This window comes from Anolis carolinensis, unplaced genomic scaffold (genome assembly GCF_035594765.1).
Source record: "Anolis carolinensis isolate JA03-04 unplaced genomic scaffold, rAnoCar3.1.pri scaffold_13, whole genome shotgun sequence".
NCBI lineage: Eukaryota > Metazoa > Chordata > Lepidosauria > Squamata > Dactyloidae > Anolis > Anolis carolinensis.
Genome location: NW_026943824.1, coordinates 2,721,381 through 2,745,572, shown reverse-complemented (window position 1 = coordinate 2,745,572; position 24,192 = coordinate 2,721,381). Strand labels below are relative to the sequence as shown.

General features: G+C 41.3%; 1 long non-coding RNA gene across 1 annotated transcript; it reads right to left on the bottom strand.

The window, feature by feature from the left end:
• Window positions 1-10,262: 10,262 nt before the first annotated feature.
• LOC134294209 (uncharacterized) lies at window positions 10,263-17,999 on the bottom strand. The gene is made up of 2 exons (XR_010001181.1): window positions 17,725-17,999; window positions 10,263-10,851 (listed from the first exon to the last, which is right to left on the bottom strand). It is a non-coding gene; the product is annotated as an uncharacterized LOC134294209 (long non-coding RNA).
• Between the last annotated feature and the right edge of the window lie 6,193 nt (window positions 18,000-24,192).

The following is a 24,192-nucleotide window of genomic DNA, read 5'->3' as shown; positions in this document are numbered from 1 at the left end:
CTTTCAACCCTTTTTTCCTTTAAAAACAAGAAACCTCCTGGGATTTGTCTGCTAACATTGTGTCCATTTGCAGGGCTTGGCAACCCAGGTGTTTTGGACTAGTGTACTGCCTTAATGGGCTAATGGAGATGCAGTCCAAAACACCTGGGAGGATTCAGAATGGGGCTAGATTCTATAGAAAATTTGGAGACTTGGTCTGGAACATTGGTTTTGCTGTGACAGACGTGGGAAACATTCAGACCCTTTAGGTATTGTTGGGCTGCAATTCCCAATATAGAAGCCGGGCTTTAGCACAATAAATCTTGTCAATTGAGAGGTTGACAGTTCGAAGCCCAGGTCAGGGTGAGCTCCTGATCTTTAGCCCAGCTTCCGTCTACCGGTTCGAAAGCAAAATGTGGGTAGATAAATAGGGACCGCTTAAAAGTGGGGAGGTATTTTAAAGGCACCGGAAAATGCTAATCTATATATATAAAAGAGTGATGGAATCCTGGCGACCGCCAAAACAACAAAACTAAACACCCCACAACCATGAAAATTGACAACACAACCCATCATCCACGCCTCTAGGTTGATACAACAAAAAGAAAAGAAAAATAAAGTCCTAATTAGAGGGGGAGGAATAATTGTTTTTATCCAACTGCCAGTTAGAAGGCTAAGCTCCACCCACTTGGTCTCCTAGCAACCCACTCAGCCCAGGGGACAGGCAGAGTTAGGCCTCACTTAGGCCTCTTCCACACTGCCTATAAAATACAACTTATCAGATTTCAACTGGATTAGATGGCAGTGTGGACTCAAGGCCCTTCCACACAGCTATATAACCCATTTATAATCTTATATTATCTGCTTTAACTGGATTATCTGGACTCCACACCTTTACCCTCTACCTTAACTACCACCAATTCCTCAATACTTTATTTTCCATGCCACCATACTTTGCCACAGCAACGCGTGGCCGGGCACAGCTAGTGTTTAATAAAAAAAGGAGGAAGTTTACAAACAAAGCTCTTCGGCACGCCCTGTGGCCAGATCCAAGCACAAGCCTCCAGGATGCCGAAGATGGGAAAAGGCTATATACCTCGATCTATGTACAATTGTCTGTCTTGTTTGCGGCATATGTATGTTCTTTGATTTGCCCTGAGTCCTCTTTGGGGTGAGAAGGGTGGAATATAAATACTGTAAATAAATAAATATTCCTCACCATTACTTTGTGCTAGTGAGGAATGATTGCTGTTTCAGTCCACCAACATCATTCACATATACCTTTTGTTTTCAAACTAGGCTTCTTTTTGGTGGACTAGTAAAAGGCTTCATGAGCTCCAAAAATAGGCGAAATAGATTGCACTATACCCTCACATTTATTTATTATTTACAGTATTTATATTTCGCCCTTCTTTCTCACCCTGAAGGGGACTCAGGGCGGATCACATTATATACATATAGGGCAAACATTCAATGCCCATATACACATAGAACTGAGACAGAGACAGACGCAGAGGCAATTTAACCTTCTCCTGCGGGGATGTTCATAAATTGGGTTTATGGTTCCCGTCCCCTTGATCAGGTCATGTAAGTGTTAGTTATTTCGATAATTGTATTTTTACTTTGTTTAATAATGTGTTATTATGTTGTTATGTAATGTTTGTGTTGTTTTTATGATTGGAAACCGCCCTGAGTCCCATCCAGGAGATAGGACGGTATATAAATAACATTATTATTATTATTATTATTATTATTATTATTATTATTATTATTATTATGTTCGATTCTGGCCACAGGGGGAGCAGCTGCTTCATCATCCACTGTGACGGCACTTCCTCATTCCAACGTCGTAAATGAGTTAAATTTGCCTCCCCACTTTATAAGTGGTACCTTATTTCCTACTTTCTTTCCGGTTGCTAGGTCAGCAACGAGCAGGGGCTATTTTTTATTTTTAATTGACGGGTGCTCACCCTAACACGGGCTGGCCTCGAACTCATGACCTCATGGTCAGAGTGATTTATTGCAGCAGGGCTGCTCACCAGCCTGCACCACAGCCCGGCCCACATGGGTTTGTCCTTCCATAAGAAAGAGCTCTTTTCTGAGCCCATGAGCCGAAGGTCACCTTTGGCTCAACTATTTATTGCAAGGTATAAACTTTGTGAGAGAGGCACATTAAAGGTCCATTAAAGAACCTAAATAAATACGTACCTGGCGCAGACAGGAAGTGCTCATCTGGCACTTCCCCATCTATCTCCTTTGTAGTGATATCACCCAAAGATATAAATAAACTCATCCAAATAAATCTCATCTCGACTGCGGCATTAGCATGGCTGCTAATGTATGTGACTGTCAGCCAAAATAAATTACCTTGTGATAGAAGTCATTTTCCAGCAAATTAATTATTCCCGTGTCAGCTAAAAGAGGCAGGTGCACTGTCACTGTTACCTCACTCGGGCTCTTCGATGAACTTCTCGAGTTGGCAGGACTTACGAAGGGCTCCGCAAGTCCCAGGCGGACTTAAGACCACCTCACCTAGTTATGAAGTCATCTGCTCTTAAGTAAAGTGGTCCACCTCATGTTCAGACCAAAGAGTTTTCCAACCAGATGTTCACGTTCACACCAATGCAAGCGATGCCTGTATTTTGCCAGTGACTCATGAGCAGGCTGAAATGCCACCTTTCTCTTTTCACTTCTGTAGACATTTAGGTCATCAATAAAACTGTCATTGCAATTTCTTTCCACGGGTACGTTTCTCCAAGACCACCAGGCAATATGGCATTGCTTCGCTCTCTCTTTATCCATCAACACGCTGATCGGAAGGACAGAGGACAGAATGGTGGCCAGGTTGGAACACGCACATAGAATTCACTATATCTCCTCTGGGTTATGCACATATTTATTTATATATTCAATATCTTGTCTTTTTCCAGTGAAGAGAAACCGTATCATGGACCATTGGTTGATGCATGGAGTTACAACTTGCATGTGCAGCTGAGAGATCAGGTTGTTGTTATTATTATTATTATTATTATTATTATTATTATTATTATTATTACTAGCTGTGCCCGTGTTGCTGTGGCGAAGTCTGGTGGTATGGGAAATAAAGTATTGAGGAATTGGTGTTAGTTAAGGTAAAGGTAAAGGTTTCCCCTGACGTTAAGTCCAGTCGTGTCTGACTCTGGGGGTTGGTGCTCATCTCCATTTCTAAGCCGAAGAGCCGGCGTTGTCCGTAGACACCTCCAAGGTCATGTGGTCGGCATGACTGCATGGAGCGCCGTTACCTTCCCGCCGGAGCGGTACCTATTGATCTACTCACATTGGCATGTTTTTGAACTGCTAGGTTGGCAGAAGCTGGGGCTAACAGTGAGGGCTCTCTCCACTACCCCAATTCAAACCTGCGGCCTTTCGGTCCAGAAATTCAGCAGCTCAGCACTTTAACACGCTGCCTTGAGTCTACACTGCCATATAATCCAGTGCAAATTAGATAATCTGTGGAAGAAGCCTAAGTGAGGCCGAAATCTGCCTGTCCCCTAACTGAACCCTGGCTGTCCCTTGGTTGCTAGGAGACCAAGTGGGCAGAGATTAGCCCTCTAAACTGGCAGCAATTGGATAAAAAAAATTATTGCTCTCCCTCTAATTAGGATTTTCTTTTTCTTTTCTTTTTGTTGTATCAACCTAGAGGCATGGATGATGGGTTGTGTTGTCAAATTTCGAGGTTGGTGGGCCTGTAGTTTTGTTGTTTTGTGAGTCGCCGTGATGCCATCACTCATTTATATATATAGATTATTATTATTATTATTATTATTATTATTATTATTATTATTATTATTATTATTATGACACAGCAAACAAGATAGATATGCTGAATTGCGTATCACAAAATCACAAGTCGAACACTTCCCAAGTGTCTAGGACTGTGTGATGTATTTTCGGATGCTGCTGCAGATCCCAAGCTAGTACCCAAGCTAGTCATCCCTATAAGTCACCAAGCAGGTTGATGAAAAAGCAAACATACACAGGCTTGGGACTGATATCTATGTACATTGTGGCATCTCTTCTAAATGGACATTTGTATTTAAAACATATGAGTAGGTAGAATGATCGTAATGCTCAAGGCAAGATTGTTCCCTCCCTGCTGAACAAAGCTTTGTCTCCATCTGTTCAAAAGTACAATGCTTCCTACCCCCCTCTGGAAAAAAAAAATCCTTTCCAGTCGCAACATTCCAAAAATATTCCATGCAATGTTGCAAATCTGTTGGATTGTGTTCTTGAAGTGGTAAACACAGACAGCATGATAAACAGTCTGTTTTGATTCTAGCCATTACATTTGTTTGGTTTTCGGTTTTGTTTTACGACGTGTGGGTGCAGCACACTCTCCGTCTCATACGAAGCGTCCCAACATCAGCCCTGGGGCACAACCCTATCACAATCAAGCTGTCACATTTCGCGCATACACACATATATGCCAGCCAAGCAAGGGAGTGCAAGAGAAAACCCCCGCAGTAAATAAAGGAAGGATTGTGATTACTTACAAACATGGCGATATGTGATTTTTCACAGTCTGTGTTGCGGCTGTGAGATTTTTTTTTTCTCCAAAGGATCACTGCTGCTGAAACTTGCTTCAATGCATTTGGAGGAGGTGATATTCATTACTAGAAGGATAAACAAACCCATGTGCCCAACCCTTCCTCTCTGTGGCTTGGTGCGCCAGCTTATTTATTTATTTTTATTTTTATTTACAGTATTTATATTCCGCCCTTCTTTCTCACCCCGAAGGGGACTCAGGGCGGATTACAATGAACACATATATGGCAAACATTCAATGCCAACAGACAAACAACATTCAGTTTTAGACAGACACAGAGGCATTTTTTAACATCTTTCCAGCTTCACGATTCCGGCCACAGGGGGAGCTGTTGCTTCACCATCCATTGGTGGCTGTTCTTCCTCTTCTTTTCCTCGTGAGCAGTTTTATGGTGTTGTAGATTAGTTAAATTAGCCTCCCGCATAAAGCGTACCTAAATTTTCCCTACTTGACAGATGCAACTGTCTTTCGGGGCTGCTAGGTCAACAGCAAGCTGGGGCTATTTTTTTTTATGGTCGGAGGCTTAACCCGACCCGGGCTTTGAACTCATGACATCTCGGTGTGATTCATCAGTAGTGATTTATAGCAGCTGGTTACTAGCCAGCTGCGCCACAGCCCGGCCCCTTATGTTGATGCTCGAGAAACTCTGAAGTGTCAGCTCCCAACAGCTACTGATGGTTGTTTTTTCCTGAATGTTTGTCTTCTACGTAGACATTTATTATTTATTTATTACAGTATTTATATTCTGCCCTTCTCACCCGGATCACATTGTACACATATAAGGCAAACATTCAATGCCATATAACATAGAACAGAGACAGAGACAGACGCAGAGGCAATTTAAACCTTCTCCAGCTTCCAGCTTCCTGAGGGTATGCTTGATTCCGGCCACAGGGGGGAACAGCTGCTTCATCATCCACTGCGACGGCACTTCCTCATTCCAACGGTGGCTGGATGATTTTTATGGTGTCGTAAATTAGCCTCCCCACATATAAGTGGTACCAAATTTCCCACTTGATAGATGCAACTATCTTTCGGGTTGCTTAGGTCAGCAACGAGCAGGAGCTATATTTTATTTTTAATTTTCTGGTGCTCACCCCGACACAAGCTGGCCTCGAACTCAGAGTGATTTATTGCAGCTGGCTGCTAACCAACCTGTGCGACAGCCTAGCTAAGAGATGCACTTCCATGTCTACCAGTTCCATGCACCAATAACAACCATGTTTTTATCCTTCTGGAGTTTCAATAACATGGTGTAACAGATGCGACTGAACGAATAAACAACAACATAACTTCAGATGAGCTCCCGCTTCCCAAAATCTAAGCACCTAGTGATTGTTTCAGCTGGTGAGGAACTCAACTCATGTTTTTAACACCTTATTAGTATGTTGACCTTTTATGATTGTTTTTATCAATTACTGTTGTTTTATTGTTGATTGATTTGTTTTATTGCCTTGTTTGCTTTTATATTGTTGTGTCTGGGCATGGCCCCATGTAAGCCGCCCCGAGTCCCTTTGGGGAGATGGGGCAGGGTATAAGAATAAAGTTATTATTATTATTGTGTTGTCGAAGGCTTTCATGGCCGGGATCACAGGGTTGTTGTATGTCTTTCGAGCTGTGTGGCCATGTTCCAGAAAGTATTCTCTCCTGATGTTTTGCCCACATCTATGGCAGGCATCCTCAGAGGCTGTGAGGTATGGATTATTATTATTATTATTATTATTATTATTATTATTATTATTGTTGTTGTTGTTGTTTCAGCTGGTGAGGAACTTTAGCAAGGTGTAGACATGTCCATCATTTGTGGAATGTCATCTTGACCAGAAAGATTGACGGGAGAGTCAACAACTCTTCCTTTGTTGGGAGGTGTTAGCTGGCCCTGACTGTTTCCTGTCTGGAGCTCCCCTGTTTTCTGAGTGTTTCTGACAGTACATAAAGAACAACACTGAGAAAACAGAGAATTCCATACAGGAAACAATCAGGGCAATGGTAACACCTACCAACAAAGGATTCCCCCTGGAAGCAAGCAGCCAGGCTTTGAAGCTGTGCGGCCATTCAATGCTATAGGCTGGGCTGTGATGCAGCTGGTTAGTAGTCAGCAGCAATAAATCACCACTGACTGAGAGGTTATTGGTTCGAAACCCAGGTTGGGTTTAAGCTCCTGACAGTTAATAGCCTAGCTTGCTGCCCACCTAAGCAGCTCGAAAACAGCGGTGTCTTCTGAAACAGCCTGGAAAACTCACAGCAACCCAACAAGAATCTATTTGGATTGATCACCCCTATCTGCTTCCAACAGGTAGGAGTTACAAATGAGAAACGTTTTCAAGGAGCAGCGTTGAAGGAAAAATAAAGCAGAAGAATGCAGGAGAAGCTTCAAAGTGCGAAAAAAATCTTTATGGCACCTTATGTATTTTTGATCTAAGCAATATTGTAATTCTTCATTCAGCTCAGTTCAAATATTCCACTTCTTTCTTTTTAAAGAAACAAAATATATTCCACTCATTAATCAGCTCATGTAGGCTAGGCCCGAATCGTATAATTTACTGATTTAAAGGGGTAAAGGAAGGGTGGAGAGAGAGAGAGAGGGAGTAAAATCTTGATTCGTTTGTGGTTCAGAATATTTTAATGCTTGGAGGAGTTCCAACTGGACTCGCTATTTAGTATTAGCGAGATGCCTGTGATGGTGATGAAAAGGGGGGAAAAAAGAGGAAAAGGTGTTTTTTTTCCCCTCTAAAATAATAATAAAGAAACCTCTGGCACGACTAATGGCACGCTTCCAGTGAATCCGTCTGCTAATTTTATCTGCACTTGAAAATTGCTACCTGTGAATTTCTTTCGCGACCAAGCCCATTCTTTCTCATCACAGACACCCCCTCCAAATAATAACTCCGCTCCATGCCAATGCCTTTATTCAATACCATTCTTCACTGTTGCTTTTACTGCTATTTTCAGCACACCTTCAGACCCGCACAGGGCTTACAAAAACCTTCCAGCGTAACTAAGAAAAAATAAGTAGATTTTGGGCCATTCATTCTGTGTCACCAAGGGTGCATATATACCAGGCATGGGCAAACTTTGGCCCTCTCTCCAGGTGTTTTGGACTTCAACTCTCTGTGGCTTGGTGCTCCAGCTTATGTTGATGCTCGAGAAACTCTGAAGTGTCAGCTCCCAACAGCTACTGATTGTCGTTTTTTTCCTGAATGTTTGTCTTCTGCATAGACTAATTTATTATTTATTTATTTATGTACAGTATTTATATTCTGCCCTTCTCACCCGGATCACATTGTACACATATAAGGCAAACATTCAATGCCATATAACATAGAACAGAGACAGAGACAGACACAGAGGCAATTTAAACCTTCTCCAGCTTCCAGCTTCCTGAGGGTATGCTTGATTCCGGCCAAAGGGGGAGCAGCTGCTTCATCATCCACTGCGACGGCACTTCCTCATTCCAACAGCGTCTGGGTGATTTTCATCGTGTTGTAAATTAGCCTCCCCACATATAAGCGGTACCTAAATTTCCTACTTGATAGATGCAACTATCTTTCAGGTTGCTTAGTTCAGCAACAAGCAGGGGCTATATTTTATTTTTAATTTTCGGGTGCTCAACCCGACATGGGCTGGCCTCGAACTCAGAGTGATTTATTGCAGCTGGGTGCTAACCAACCTGTGCCACAGCCCGGCTAAGAGATGCACTTCCGTGTCTACCAGTTCCATGCACCAACAACAACCATGTTTTCATCCTTCTGGAGTTTCAATAACATGATGTAACAAATGTGACTGAACGAATAAACAACAACATAGCTTGAGATGAGCTTCCGCTTCTTAGTTTTGGACTTCAACTCCCACAATTCCTTCCTTTCCTGCTGACTGGAAGGTTGACAGTTCAAGCCATAGGTCGGGGTGAGCACCCACTGTCAGCCCCAGCTTCTGCTTACCTAGCAGCTCAAAAACAGCAATGTGAGTAGATAAATAGGTACTGCTTTGGCAGGGAGGTAAAAGGTGAAAACATGCTGGAAGGCTAATTAATTTTGAAAAATCAAATTAACTGAACCCAAACAATTTAAAGACTTTGCCTAACTTCAGGCAACTATCAGACCCTGTCAAAACTTATTAATTCATCGAATCAATTAACTCCAGAATTGACCTTATTTTTTTTAGATTTGGTATAAGTTTTTATTATTATTATTATTATTATTATTATTAATTGAGCAGACTTTGGCAAAGGGACTGGTGTTGCGAACTTGGATTGATGAACTGTAACTCTGATTAACGAATTTGGATTAATGAACTCACGAATGGATTATTAACTAGAAAACTTTGACTGATGAACATTTACCACAAAAAAACTGGGAAAACATTAACTCCAGTATAAGCCAAGAGCGGTAAATTTCAGAAATAAAAACAGATACTTTTCCATTTCGCCCCATCATTTAACTCCAGCAATTGATTGTTCTTTGTTGCTATCCAGATGCCTAAATATTTGATTTTTTTTTTTACTATTTCTAATCCTGAAATCTTCTTCAATATTTCCTGACTTTCCAATGACATATTCTTTGTTAAAATCACTGTTTTATCTCTACTAATTCTAATACCTGCTAGCTTACCAAATTCTTCAATTTTATATAGCCAATTTTTAATTTTAGACTTTGGGTTTTCCACTATACAAATTACATCATCCGCAAATACGCGGATTTTGATTTCTTGTTTATCTAATTTGATACCTTTTAAATTTTCATCTTTTTTAATCGACCTTAACAAAACTTCTAATGCTAGAATAAAAATAAGTGGAGATAAGGGGCAACCTTGTCTAGTTCCCTTTTTTATTTCAAATTCCTCTGTTGTTTGTCCATTGACCCTAATTTTAGCTCTTTGCTGATCATAAATTGCATGGATTCCATTTTTGATTGACTTGAAACTCTCTCTGATTCACTTGAAACCCTGTCTGATTGACTTGACATCCTCACTGATTGACTCGAAACCCTCTCTGATTGACTCGAAACCCTCTCTGAATGACTCGAAACCCTCTCTGATTGACTCAAAACCCTCTTTGACTCGAAACCCTGTCTGATTGACTCGATACCCTCTCTGATTGACTCGAAACCCTCTCTGAATGACTCGAAACCCTCTCTGATTGACTTGAAACCCTCTCTGATTTACTCGAAACCCTCTCTGATTTACTCGAAACCCTCCCCGGTTGACTAGATGAGATTTGAAGCAGGAATTTCATGAACTTTGCCTTAACCTTTTAACCACGATGTTATGCTCGCTCTGTCTAGACTCGTGGCAAAAGGATTATGAGGTCCAAAACATATTTAATCAGTAGACTTGTGCACATGTTTGCAGACCTATAAAAGACAAGCGTTTTATAGTTCTGCAAACATGTGGACAAATGCTTTACACTTGGTTGGCATTGTTTGATTAATACAGGCCTCCCATAAACATGCTTTACAATTAAAGTGGTTCTGTCGTTAAAGGGAATTGGCGGCGGGGCTTTGCAGATATGACCAATTTCATCTCCAAAGAACGACAGAGGATAAACAGCATATTAAGTAATTGGAAAATAATTCGGCAAAAAACGTTCCCGGGGACATAATTACAGCATTTGAAATTACACGACTCGCTCACTGTTTGGGGAGGGAGGGGAGCCGGGAACCCGACCTCACCGAAAGCATCACGCATTCTCCAATAGAAATTATTGACCCATTCTTGTAAAGTTTAATCCAAGGCATGCAATTTGTCTCCAGGCTTTTGATAAGAGAGCAATCATTTAAAACCATGCTGTTCCCCAATAAGTAATACTCAGTGAGCAATTTGATCCATCGATGGCTTCTTCCTAATACGTTCCCCGAGGAACCGTTTCCCTAAATCTATTAGACGTTTACAGTCTTTCTGGATGGGCTGCCTGAGAAAGTCTATCACACTGTATTAACTTGACAAAGTAATGTGCTTCTCTCTTATATTTTCATAGCAAGAAGTGCAGTTTGACCTTGAAAAGACTAACAACACTTTATTATCCCTGATCTAAAGGAAGGGCAGTCGGGCGGCTTTGCAATGATATGGCACTGATGAACTTCAGAGGTTTCCCATCAGAGCACATTGCCGTACCAGAGTTAAGGAGGCTGTGATAGTGACACTGTGGCACTCAATCCTACAAACCAGTGGGTTCACAGTTCGAAAGATGTCCTCAGTGGCCTCCTCTTCTCCTTGTCACAGTTGTAACTTCCCTAGCTCCAGTGGGATTCCTTCCCAGTGGTCCTCAGAACTTGAGATGCTTTTCTGTTCTTAAGATGAAAGGCACATGTCAGCATTTTAGATGGATTAGGAATTTATTTATTTATTATTTACAGTATTTATATTCCGCCCTTTTTTCTCACCCCGAAGGGGAGTCAGGGTTGAACCGCCTCTGTTCCCACCCCACAGAGTGCAATCTAAATAAGACACGATACACAAGGAAAAAGAAGTGGAAGTGGAGAAGGGATTAATTCCAACAAATACTGGTTGTTAATTTGTCTCAGCAAACATAGTAATAGCAATTGAGACATACCGTGTTTCCCTGAAAATAAGACAGTGTCTTATATTAATTTTTGCTCCCAAGGATGTGCTAGGTCTTATTTTCAGGGGATGTCTTATTTTTCCACGAAGAAGAATTCACATTAATTGTTGAACAAAAACATGAACATTTATTATATACTATACAGTAGTTGTCATCACAAATCAGCATAACCAAACAAGCTGTGAATCCTATCAAGAATTTCTTGTTACTACCATTATTTCCATGTATAACAATCTATGGTACGTACATTTACCGATCCTGCAAGCTCTGGTATTCTGTTTGTTGGGTATGCTTCCAAGCAAAAACTTTGCTAGGTCTTACTTTCGGGGGAGGCCTTATATTTAGCAATTCAGCAAAACCTCTACTAGGTCTTATTTTCTGGGAATGTCTTATTTTCAGGGAAACAGGGTAGGAGTTGCCCATCACCATTCACTGAGACCAAGGCAACATTGAGACAATCTGCATCCTAGGGTTTTTGTTTATTATGTCAGAAGCGACTTGAGAACATACTGCAAATCGCTTCTGGTGTGGGAGAATTGGTTGTCTATATAGACGTTGCTCAGGGGAAACCCGGATGTGTTAGCTGTGAGGCTTCTCTCATGTCCCTGCAAGCTAGAACTGACAGACAGAGCTCACCCCGTCTCACGAATTTGAACCTGCAACCTTCAGGTCAGCAACCCAACCTTCAGATCAGCAGTTCAGCCAGCGTAAGGGTTTAACCCATTGTACCACCATGGCTCCTAGGGTGTTGTTATAGAACTTCAGTCTGGACTTCCATCAATCTTTCTCAGATCCTCCAGTCTCTCCATACAAAGACATACATGGAGTAAATCCTCTCACTGGTGACAGATTAGGGAGAAGGTACGACATGTCCTGTCCCTCAAAGGACTCATCATTTTCCACTACAAAGTAGCTATTTCCTAGTCATTGTGAGCCATTTACCTGTAATTTCCCTAACCAAAGAGGTACTTGCCTGGCTATTAAGGTAATTTCCCATCAGTCCTATTGGTTCCATCAGCTCCCTCCTATCCAAACTCCAACCTTACGGCTTCATGCTTAGCAATCGACTGATATTAGAAACGCCGTTTCCATTTCCTGACCCTTAAAAAAGAAAGCTGTCCCTTTGGAATTGATTTCATTCAGCCCCGGAAAAGCGTAAGTGCAAAAGAGAACATTGGGAATCGGTGCCGAATCACATTTTCAATATGTTGGCATCTCAGCACTGTTTGGTGCGCATATTATTTGGAAGCAGCAGAATATCATTTTATCTCCTTTTATGATAATAGGAAAATCGATAGGCAGAGGGTTTAAAAATGAAACGGCCCATTTATGAGTTTCCTCCATTCCTGCTCCTCCCCTCGCGATCAGATAATATTCCAGCTGGAAACTGAATTTATACCTCCTGAGAAACTCCTTTGGGAATAATTACTAATCACTGTGATTTTTCTAATGTGCCATTTATATATATCTGCAATTTCTCCTTGGAGTTATCCAACAGAGCATCTTCCAGGCACGGAGCAGATTTCCTTGAATCCAGGGAATTACCCAAATAAACAAAGGAAGATGTATTCCTTTCAAAGGCCTATAGCAAAATGCAGGAGGCATCCATACATATTTATGCTTGCTTTTTTATTTTATATACACACACAGACATAAGCACCAAATTATGAGGATGCATGTGTGTATGTGGAGTCAATAAAGTCTGAAAGAAGGCATTTCAATATAAACCTTATGAGAAATTCTTGAGATAGAAATGATCTTCATATAACTAGATAGATAGACATGGGCCAACTTGGGCCTTCCACGTGTTTTGGACTCCAACTCCCACAATTCCTAACAGCCTCAGGACCCTCAACTGGAGGGCTCGAGCTTCCCCATGCCCGATCCCATTGGTAGTGGGTAGCTTGAGTCATAAATTGCCTCAAGTAATCCATTATTTGTACCCATATTCACTAATATAGAGTACTTCTAGGTTTATAGATGGGGAAAGAGAGTATATTTTCGAACTGCTTAGGTAAACAGTGAGCTGGGCTTGACGGTCGAGTGCTCACCCCGACCAGGCTTTGAACTGGACACCTTTCAATTGGTAGATCTTGTACTGCTGATTGTGGCTCTGTTTTGGCACTAAAAGAAGTAATAATAATAATATAATAATAATAATAATAATAATAATAATAATAATAATAATAATAATACTTTATTTTTCTATCCCGCCACCATCTCCCCGGAGGGACTCGGGGCAGCTAACCTGGGGCGGAGCCCAACACAGAACAAAGAATAACAAATTAAAACACATATCAAGAACTAAAAACAATAGTACAACAGGGTCAGATGTTGATAGTCTCAAGACACAATATATTTATTATGTCTTTAGCACAGTTGGTAAATCACCAGCAGTAATAAGATCTACCAAATGAAAGGTGGCCAGTTTGAAGCCCGGTCGGGGTGAGCACCCAACCGTCAAGCCCAGCTCACTGTTTACCTAAACCGTTCGAAAACAGCTTAGAACTGTAAGTTGAGAAATTAGGTAACGCTAATTAGTGGGGGAGGTATTTTATGACATCATAAAGAACAAGACTAGAAATGCAATGACCAAAAGGAAGGTGGAAGGAGGAAGTCCTGATGGCTCTTCGTCATAGAGAATGGAGCAACCGTGAATGAATCCGAACTCAACCTCCAACTGTGAATGAATCTGAACTCAACTGTGAATGAATCCGAACTCAACCTCCAACTGTGAATGAATCTGAACTCAACTGTGAATGAATCTGAACTCAACCTCCAACTGTGAATGAATCCAAACTCAACTGTGAATGAATCCAAACTCAACTTCCAACTATGAATGAATCCGAACTCAACCATGAATGAATCCAAACTCAACCTCCAACTGTGAATGAATCCGAACTCAACCGTGAATGAATCCAAACTCAACCTCCAACTGTGAATGAATCCAAACTCAACTGTGAATGAATCCAAACTCAACCTTCAACTGTGAATGAATCCAAACTCAACTGTGAATGAATCCAAACTCAACTGTGAATGAATCCAATCTCAACCGTGAATGAATCCGAACTCAACCTCCAACTGTGAATGAATCTGAACTCAACCTCGAACTGTGAATGAATCTGAACTCAACTGTGAATGAATCCAAACTCAACCTCCAACTGTGAATGAATCCAAACTCAACCTCCAACTGTGAATGAATCCGAACTCAACTGTGAATGAATCCAAACTCAACCTCCAACTGTGAATGAATCCAAACTCAACCTCCAACAGTGAATGAATCCAATCTCAACTGTGAATGAATCCGAACTCAACCTCCAACTGTGAATGAATCCGAACTCAACCTCGAACTGTGAATGAATCTGAACTCAACTGTGAATGAATCTGAACTCAACCTCGAACTGTGAATGAATCTGAACTCAACTGTGAATGAATCCAAACTCAACCTCCAACTGTGAATGAATCCAAACTCAACCTCCAACTGTGAATGAATCCGAACTCAACTGTGAATGAATCCAAACTCAACCTCCAAGGCATGGACTTGTCTCAAAGTCCATGCCTTGAAGGTTGAGTTCAGATTCAACACACCTCCTTTCTGTCTGTCTTTTCTGTTTTGTCCTGTCTGTCCAAACGGTATTGAATGTTTGCAGTGTATCCTCCCCGAGATGATGATGATGATGATGATGATGATTATTATTATTATTATTACGCAACTGAGGAGGAAAAGGAAAGGGCCTGAGGCTGTTAGGAATGGTGGGAGTCGGAGTCCAAAGCACCTGGAGGGCCCAAGTTTGCCCAGGCCTGACCTCGATCATCACAAATGAAAAGGCCTTGTCCAGTCTTCTCTTCAGCTCTGACAAATGGCAATGGCAGCTGAACATTGCTTCCTTGCTGTCTTTTAAGATCAGTGACACACGCCTGCATATTTTATTTTCAAATTTCAAAAGGCCCATATTTCATTTCTCTGAAGGAAAGGGACTCACAGAATGCCTTGGACATCTTACAAGGCGATATCAATAAAAAAATAAATGGCACCTGAATGTTGGTGAAATTCAAAACCATATGCTCGGGGATTTGCCCTGTTCGCTCATAATTAATTTTTAACAAATTGATTGCCTATTCTTTTTTTTATTCTCCTGTGCATTTGTGGTGTTTTTTATTTCTTCGGCCCAAGTAAATCGCTTCAAGAACGTTGTCATTTTTTATTCATTTCAAGGAACGGGAAGGTATATTTTTACATATCATATCTCGATCGCCATAGAGTCAGAGAATTGGAAGTGATACCCAATCTATCCCAATTCTGCCATGCAGGAAGACACAATGAAAGCAGCCCTGACAGATGGCCATCTGATTAAAAAAACCTCCCTTCTTTAATTGGCCTATTTTGAACATATGTTTATGCATCTGTGTCTTGTGTGGGAAAAGAGAGAGAGAAGGAGAGGGAGCAAGAGAAAGTTCCCAAAGCAAATTTTGGTTTTGCCATTTTATATCAGGGATCCCATTCACTATCCCACTGTATATAATGGGTCTTTGGTATGTGTAGAAAGGTGTTTTCTTCATTGGCTAAAATTGCCAATTAAGTGACATTATCAGACCAAGCTGATTTCAGGAAAGTGAAAAGCTGCTCATCACAAGTGCCGAACCCGACTCAACACATAGAAGATGGTTTTGAAAGACAGCAGATTACAGGAGCTGTCTTCACAGACCTGTCAGTACTGTAAATCATCACCTCTTCCTGAAAAAAATGTATACTATCACAAAGAACTACCACCTCACCCGCTTCATAGGAAATCTGCTACAAAACAGGAGCTTTTTTGTTGAGTTCCAGGGCCAGAGAAGCAGATGGTGAAAACAGAAAAATGGCCAGCCACAGGGGAGCGTGCTTGACCATCAATGTTTAGCATTTACTCAAATGACCAGCGACTGTCAGAAGGGACAGAATTTAATCTATGCTGATGATCATGCCATCACCGCTCAAACAGGGAGCTTTGAAATGGTTGAACAGAAGCTCTCCGAAGCTTTAGGTGCTCTTACTGCCTATTGCAGGAAAAACAAACTGTGCCGGGCTGTGCCGCATCTGGCTAGTAACCACTGCAATATATCACTATGAGTTTGAAGCCCAGGTCGGGTTAAGCCCCCGACCATTAAATAGCCCGGCTTGCTGTTTACCTAAGTGGCCCGAAAGACAGTTTATTTATTTATTTATTTCCATTATTTCTATCCCACTCTTCTCACCCGAAGGGACTCAGGGCGGCTCACAATCTGGCAAAAATTCAATGCCAATATACAATACAAGAAGATAAAACAACTGAATAATTTAACAAAATACATACATTCAAAACCATACAGTATAAAATCCTTGAATCATTCGTCCACAAAACCTTGTACATAAACCTTAATCCAGACCGAGTTGAAGCCAACAGAATTCACTCATCAAACGCTTGCCCACAAAGCCAGGTCTTCACTTTTCCCCTAAAACTCAGAAGGGATGAACAGTTGAGCCCCCCAGGAGGATGGCACCACCCCCCGCCTCCTTCGCCTTCGGGCCAGTGCTCGCTGGAAGGCCTGACCTCCGGGGGCCTTTGTTTGGCCTCAGGGGCCTTTGCCCGGCATCCTCAGAGGTTGTGAGTTCTGTTGGAAGCTAGGTAAGTGGGGTTTATATATCTGTAGAAGGTCCAGGGTGGGAGAAAGAAATCCATTGCAGGCAATTGTAAATGTTGTAATTGATCACTTTGATTAGCCTTTAATGGTCTTGCAGCTTCAAGGCCTGGCTGATTCCTGCTTGGGGGGAATCCTTTGTTGGGAGGTGTTATGTCGATTTGTTGTAAAACATGATGTTTTGGTGCTTAATTTGTAAAATCTTAATGTCATTTGATGTTGAATAGGCATTTCCTTAATCCCTCCTTATTATCCAACATTTTCGCTTATCCAACGCTTTTATTTTTACAGTGATTGGTTTTTTTGGGGGGCAAAATTCTGTTCGCCTACACTTGAAAATTACCTAGTGCCGGCTCTGGGTGGGAACTGTCAAAACAACACTTTGTAAACTACTCCGGGTACTGTGCCATTATCCGGGTGGAGGCTACAAGGGGCTGCTAGAGAGAGAAGGAGGAGGAAAACAATTTTCCCCATTTTTGTTGGTTATTCTCCCTCCCCACTTCCCATGTCATAAACTAGACGGTTGTTTCCATGGTGGGAACATGAGTGGGGGGAATAACAGGAACACAGACCTCACTTTGTCATAGCTCAATGCCATGGAATCACGGCAGTTGTCATTTGACAAGGTCTTTAGCATTCTCTGCCAAAAAATACAGGTGCCTCTACCTCCCCAACTACAAATCCCAGGAGCCCATAGCATCAAATCGTGTTATTTAATCAGGGGTCAAACTGCATTAATTTTACATTATAGGTGCACCCTTAATGGCTTTGGGTAGGTCAGATTCTCTGAGCCTCAGAGGAAGGCAATGGCAAACCCCATCTGGCAAGAAAATGCCGCGAGAGGTCACCTTTGCCATCAGTCGGGAACTAAGCCATGTATTGTTTGCTGAAGGGTTGAGTACAAATGCTCTATAGATGAAACAAACACACAAATAAAAGTTACCTGTAAATAGTCCCTGCAAAAAGTAGCAACCAGCCATCAGCGGTCAATGAAGCCTGGAAAGAATATCATTGCCGCACTTGACTTCCCCGGAAAAGCAGCTTCTGCTGTATTTCTCCGGTTGATGGGTCTTTTATAGGCAGCGTGGCTCTTGGCTTCCTCCAAAAAGTATAGCAAGCTTAATATTGGAAGTATCAGCCGTGTCTTAAATATTGCATAACTTTGGTGACCCCAACGATTCCGCAAGCCCTGCGAGAAGCTGGAGAGCGCTTGCTTATAACGCTTTTTATTGCAGGAAGAATATATATAATTGGTAAATCCAAGCAGGAGTTGCATATTAACCACAAAAAGAGGGACAAGGCAGAATGTGCTACTCCGGCGGCTGACCTTGAATTCTAACTCTTTCTTTATTCTAGTGAATGTGGTGCTTGCTCAACCTTTGCTAATGGCACAAAAGTCCAGAAGTGCTATTACCGGGCGTTAAAATGCTCAGGATTTTTAATGATGTCACGGTTGCGTTTGAGGATGAACTAAAGCAGGCAAGGCTGGTGCCCCTTTCTGTGCCTTCCACAATCGTGAGGAGAGAGACACATCAGGAGGCAACTAAATTTGCAAAAAGCTATGAAACATATCCTAGGCTTACTGTCTTCCTGCTTCTCTGGTCGTTTTTAGGATTTTGCAAGCTTATGCCTTCGAGTCACCTGCTGACCGACCCATGGCTATCCCATTAATTTTATAGGGTCTTCCGAGACAAGGAATATTCAGGATTAGTTTTGCCAGACCTTTCTAGTATTCATGGGCAGCTTGAGTCAATGTAGACTCACAGAATGCAGTTTTAACTTAGCTGAGCACATAAGCCATCCTGCCATGCTGGTTCGGTTGTACTGTATCCTAATGGATATCACCTTGCAATACCATAATTATGAGGAAAATATTCCAAAACATATCAAAGGGAAAAAAGGAAGTTGTATTGTCGAAGGTTTTCATGGCTGGGATCACAGGACTGTTGTATGTTTTCCGGGCTGTCTGGCCATGTTCCAGAAATATTCCCTCCTGACGTTTCGCCCACATCTATGGCAGGCATCCTCAGAGGTTGTGAGGTATGGAAAAACTCACCAAGGAAGGTTTATATATATCTGTGGAAAGTCCAGGGTGAGAGAAGAACTCTTGCCAGTTGGAGGCCAGTGTGAATGTTGTATTGTCAAAGGCTTTCATGGCTGGGATCACCCCATCCTTTGATGCTTTAGAAATGTGATCTCTCCTAGGGTTGACGTGACTTCCCCAATTTGGTCTCTGGAATGTTTATGGCCCTAGAGAAGAAAGAGACCCAGGAGGTTGGTCGCCATTCGATCTTCCTGCTTTGTTCCAGAGAGAGGACGCACTTTGTCCGCTCTTGTAGTCAAGATGTAGCTATCTAGATCTTTGTTATTTTGATCTATCTATGTGTATTAGATCAGATTAGATAAGCTAGTTAGCTCCAAACCTTTCTATCCATCAATGGATTTCTTTTTACCTCAATAAATGCTTTTAAACTTTAAAGCTAGCTTTGTGGTCCTTTTGCCATCCTGAAGAAGACACAGAGGCTTTCCTGAACTCACACCGCATAAGTCTCACTGCTGCATTTACTCTACTATTTTAATGGGAATTTACCACATAAAGGGGGTGATTTGAGCTTAACGGCTCATCAATTCCCAACAGTTAGTTGGTTAAAGGTCCAGTCTGTTATAGAGATGTTCCCTGGAAGGGCACAAAACTGGGGAAGTGATGACGTGGGTATGCAGATGATTCCTTGATTAACTTAAGTGTCCAGTTGGAGAGTTCTTCCAGTTCTTCTGAAGAGTTAAGGTCTCCCCACTCCAGCTTCCCATGGTTTCTCAGCCCTTCACTAGAGCTAAAGAAGCACAACCAGGATACTTTATGGTGTCATGAAGGAGCATTCAACGAGATAAGTCACAGCAGCCAAGAAAGCTCATCCTGAAAAACAGCTGAATTATAGAAGACCTAGTTCAAAGAAGGGGCAAGTTGATATACGTGGTGAAGCAACCAAGGAGAACAGCAGTGACAAATAAATTATTTGGGTTGCCTCTCGAGAAGAAGAGCCACCTCGGGGTGCCTCCTTGCTGTGCCAAATGACCAGGGAGCAAAAGTGGACAGAAAACATCAAAAATAAAAAAGTGGAAGCCTCAAAACTGGTAAAAGACAGTGATTAGCACATCACCTTCTCTGTCGGCATCCTCTTATTTATTTATTTATTTACAGTATTTATATTCCGCCCTTCTCACCCCGAAGGGGACTCACATTATATACATATAGGGCAAACATTCAATGCCCATATACACATAGAACTGAGACAGAGACAGACGCAGAGGCAATTTAACCTTCTCCTGAGGGGATGTTCGATTCCGGCCACAGGGGGGAGCAGCTGCTTCATCATCCACTCTGACGGTACTTCCTCATTCCAGGTCGTAAATTAGTTAAACTTGCCTCCCCACTTTTATAAGTGGTACCTTATTTCCTACTTGATAGATGCAACTATCTTTCGGGTTGCTAGGTCAGCAACAAGCAGGGGCTATTTTTTATTTTTTAATTGACGGGGGCTCACCCGGCCACGGGCTGGCCTCGAACTCATGACCTCATGGTCAGAGTGATTTATTGCAGCTGCTCAACAGCCTGCGCCACAGCCCGGCCCCGTGTGCCTTTGCTTCTTGCCCAGGCACAGTGTTTCTGGATTTATTTTCTTCCCTCCATCTGGACTTATGAGATCTCATCTTGATGCTTAAGCATGAGCTGTCAGTCAATCTGGAGACTGTTTTGGAAAGCAAGTCTGCGCATGCACAAAATATTAGTAATCCAGTGGACTATCACTGATGTGTAAGCAGTGATGTATGGGTAATAAAGCTCTCTTCCGAAATCAGCCTTCAAGCAAATTTCCAGTGGATTTGCATTTCCCTCTAAATCGATGTCAATTAATACCTTTTCTCAGACTCTTAGTAGAAAATAATAATACTCTGCAGTTATGGTAAATCAGGCAGGCTATATTGTAATTGCTCTAACCACCTTCCATGTGTGTTTGAAACTTATTCTCTCATTTTATGATCTGTTTATTTTACAAGTGTGGGCAAACTGTAGACAATTACAGTCATAATAGTTCTGGGGCCCTTGGTTTTTATCTTCCCTCAGTACAATGTGATTTTTTTTTTTGAGTCCTTGCAGTAATTGTTTTCGCCCGCCTCTATCTTATTTCTTTATCACCTTGAGGTGAACATGCTTTAAAAAAAAAAAGAGTTATTCTATTATAAACACATCAAGCAATTCAGAGGAAGGCAGTTAGGTAATAATGGAATCGATGCCTTCTTTTTTCCAGGGCATTTGTCACCTAAATTAATTGAAGCATCTCAAATGGATTCAAAACGCCTTTTCCAAAATACGTTCAATTTGAGTATCTTGGACGATGGTCATTAAAAAAAATGTAGGAATGTAATTTATGGAAGAAAAAAAACCTCTAAGCTTTATTCTCCTTTGTAAATGGCAAAACAGGCCGAGCATCTTTTATCTGGGTTTCCAAAATACTTCAAAATTTTAAGTTGTGACACTTCTGCTTTCTGATAGCTCGGTATACACAAACATTATTTCATGCTAGAAATTATTACAATATTGTATATGAACTACAAATTAATTTTATAATACACTAGCTGTGCCCGGCCACGCGTTGCTGTGGCAAAGTGGTGGTGGTATTGGTTAAAAATTGTTGTGTAATTTTTATTTGATGTTATTTGTATTTTTTAAATTAATTTTATTCTAAGTTAACTTTTTATTTATTATATTTTATTATTTTCTTGTATTATTTTTAGTTATTTTCTTTTATTATAGTATTTTATTGTATTAATTTTTTTAGTGTTTTTAATTATTTTTATTATTTTTATTGGGTTGCTAGGAGACCAAGTTGGAGGAGCTTAGCCTTCTAACTGACAGCAATTGGATAAAAGCAATTATTCCTCTCTCTCTAATTAGGACTTTATTTTTCTTTTCTTTTTGTTGTATCAACCTAGAGGCATGGATGATGGGTTGTGTTGACAAATTTCGAGGTTGGGGGGCCTGTAGTTTTGTAGTTTTGTCAGGTGCCCTGATTCCATCACTCTTTTATATATATACTAGCTTTGCCCGGCCACGCATTGCTGTGGCTTATGGGAATCCTTTGTTGGCCAGGTGGAATAGCAGTGAAAAGCCTTGCAGTCTCAAAGCCTGGCCGTTTTCTGGAAGAGCTGGAGCTTTTTGTTGTATGAACGTAGAGGCATGGATGAGGGGTTGTGCTGCCAAGTTTAGTGTTTCTGGGATGTGTAGTTTTGTAGTTTTGTCCTAGGCTGAAATTTCATTACCCTTTTATATATATAGATAGATTTATGATAAAATCTAAAAAATCTAAACCACGAAATACTTTGGACTTAACTGAATCTGGACAGCCAGAGTCGAGGCTAAAGAGGCTTTTCCAACATTTGTGGAAGATCGTAATGACAAGGACCGGCATTGGAAGGGCCAATGCCTCTTAAATAAGAAACCCTGAGCAGTCAGACACCTGACATTTCAAGCTCAACATCCAACAAAGAGTTTGTGTTATTTACAACTGTTGATTTTCTCGAGCTTTTGTGTGTTTCATACTTGTGGAGTTACTTGGATTCATGCTCTCCAAACTGGCTTATGGTTTATGTCTGGGTTCTGGAATAGCCAAGACGTAACTGTTCTGCTTTCCTTGGTCAATATCCATGGCTACTCTCCTAGAATTTGCTGCCTGTAGGGACAAGAGAGAGTGAGCCAAAGTAGTTTAATGGTTTGAAGGTTTAGCTGGGCTTTTGAAACAGCAGTGTTCATATTCCAACTCAACCATGAAACAGCAACGTATTCACTAAGAACAGCTCTCTAGGGCAGTGGTTCCCAACCTTTGGTTCTCCAGATGTTTTGGACTTCAGCTTCCACAATTCCTGACAGCTGGTAAACTGGTTGGGATTTCTTTTCTTTTTTTAAATAAATAGTCGTTATTTGCAAATTTTACTATACACAGATAAAAACTGGGGGCATCGGGGTAGGGAAGTTGGGGAGGGAGGGTGGGGCATGGGGGGTGAAAGGGAGTGGGGCGGGGGGGTGCAAGGAGGGAAGGTGTACTTCCGGGTCAGTTTCCTTTCTTGGTCTTCCCTGTTGTTTGGCCAACAAATAAGTCAGTCTATCCATGTTCTTGATCTCCGCTACTTTTATTAACCACTCTTCTGTCGTGGGAGCTTTATTCTGTCTCCAATATCTAGCCTACACTATTCTAGCTGCTGTCGATAAGTACATTAATATCTTTTCATCATTTGATCCTGCTTGAATTTTGGATAAGTTCAATAGAAATATTTCTGGTAATTTGGGAAGATTGTTGCCTAATATTTTTTGAGTATATTCATGAATCCTATTCCAGAATTCCCTTGCGATTTTACATTCCCACCACATATGGTGGTACGTTCCTTCTACCTCTCCACAGTTCCAGCATTTTGTACTATTTGATTTTGTTTATTGATCCTAATCTTTTGGGAGTAAAATGCCACCTATATAGCATCTTCAGCCAATTTTCCTTCAAATTGTAAGAGTATGTAAATTTAATTTTCCTATTCCAACAAGCTTCCCATTCTTCCATTAATATACTCCTTCCAATATTTTAGCCCATTTAATCATACTGTTTTTTCCTATTTCTGTTTCAGTATTCCATTCAATTAAAGATTTGTAGATTTTGGAGATGATTTTGTCTTCAGACATCAAAATTCTGTCCCAGGTATTTCCTTTATCCATAAAGCCATGTCCCTTGTCCTTATTAAAATATTCTTTTAGTTGCCAGTATTGTAGCCATGTAAAATTACTGTACTGGTTGGGATTTCTGGGAGTTGAAGTCCAGAACAACTGGAGGACCAAAGGTTGGGAATCACTGCTCTAAAGCCTTACTAGGAGTGCTCTGAAAGCCTCCTAGATTGAGCCGTCCCAGTGCTAAAGATCTGCAAATCCCAACACAGAAAGGTCCTTGATGTATTTTGTCTGCAGCATGGATGAATCAGGAGTTGGTGTGACCAAGGGTCTTCATCACATTAACTCAATAAGTTTGAAAAGATAGTCATATTTACATTTAAGTCTCTCCTATGGGTACATTTGGGCTTGAAAGTGGTTGACTTTGGGCTGGACTATGTCAGAGTATTTGTAGCGCAGCAGTAGTTTGATGGAATCAGTGGAACGCAGAACAAAGTGACACCCAGAGACATTGGTAAAACTATATACAAAGTTTTACTGTAAGCAGTAATAAACAACACAAATGCAGACAATAGATGAACACAGGACTCTCATTCTAGGCCAGGGGTCCCCAAACTAAGGCCCGGGGGCCGGATGCGGCCCTCCAAGGTCATTTACCTGGCCCCCACCCTCAGTTTTATAATATAATATTTTTATTGCATTTTA